Genomic DNA, 1308 nt, shown 5'->3' with positions numbered 1-1308 from the left:
ATCCTAATCCTAATCCTAATTCTAATCCTAATCATAATCCTAATCCTAATCCTAATCCTTATCCTAATCCTAATCCTAATCCTAATCCTAATCCTAATCCTAATACAAATGCTAATCCTCATCCTAACTCAAGTGCTCATCCTCATTGTCAACCCCATCCAAATCCTAATCCTAATCTTAATCTTAATCCTAATCATAATCCTAATCATACTTGTAATCATGATCCTAATCCTAATCCTACTCCAAATCTTCATCCTCATCCTCATCCTAATCATAATCCTAATCATATTCCTAATCCTAATCATAATCCTAATCCTAATCATAATCCTAATCCTAATCCTAATCCTAATCTTAATCCTAGTCCTAATCCTTATACAAGTGCTAATCCTCCTCCTAGCTCAAGTGCTCATCCTCATCGTCATCCCCATCCAAATCCTAATCCTATTCTTAATCTTAATCCTAATCCGAATCCTACTCATAATCTTAATCCTAATCTTAATCCTAATCCTAATCCTAATCATAATCCTAATCCTAATCCTAATCTTAATCCTAGTCCTAATCATTATACAAATGCTAATCCTCCTCCTAGCTCAAGTGCTCATCCTCATCGTCATCCCCATCCAAATCCTAATCCTATTCTTAATCTTAATCCTAATCCGAATCCTACTCATAATCTTAATCCTAATCTTAATCCTAATCCTAATCCTAATCTTCATCCTCATCCTCATCCTAATCCTAATCCTAATCCTAATCCTAATCCTAATCCTAATCCTAATCCTAATACAAATGCTAATCCTCATCCTAACTCAAGTGCTCATCCTCATCGTCATCCCCATCCACATCCTAATCCTAATCTTAATCTTAATCCTAATCGGAATCCTAATCATACTCCTAATCCTAATCCTAATCCTAATCCTAATCCTAATCCTAATCCTAATCCTAATCCTAATCCTAATCTTAATCCTATTCCTATTCCTAATCCTAATCCTAGTCTTCATCCTCATCCTCATCCTCTTCCTAATCCTAATCCAAATCCTAATCCTCATCTTCATCCTAATCCTAATTCAAATCCTAATCCTCATCCTAATACTAATCCTTTTCCTAATCCTAATCCTAATCCTCATACTAATCCTAATCCTAAATCTAATCCTAATCCTAATCCTAATACTAATCCTAATCCTAATCTTATTCCTAATCCTAATCCTAATCCTAATCATAATCATAATCCTAATCTTCATCCTCATCCTCATCCTAATCCTATTCCTAATCATAATCCTAATCCTAATCCTAATCCTAATCCAAATCCTA

This window comes from Lupinus angustifolius, chromosome LG11 (genome assembly GCF_001865875.1).
Source record: "Lupinus angustifolius cultivar Tanjil chromosome LG11, LupAngTanjil_v1.0, whole genome shotgun sequence".
NCBI lineage: Eukaryota > Viridiplantae > Streptophyta > Magnoliopsida > Fabales > Fabaceae > Lupinus > Lupinus angustifolius.
Note: the sequence above shows the minus strand (reverse complement) of the source record.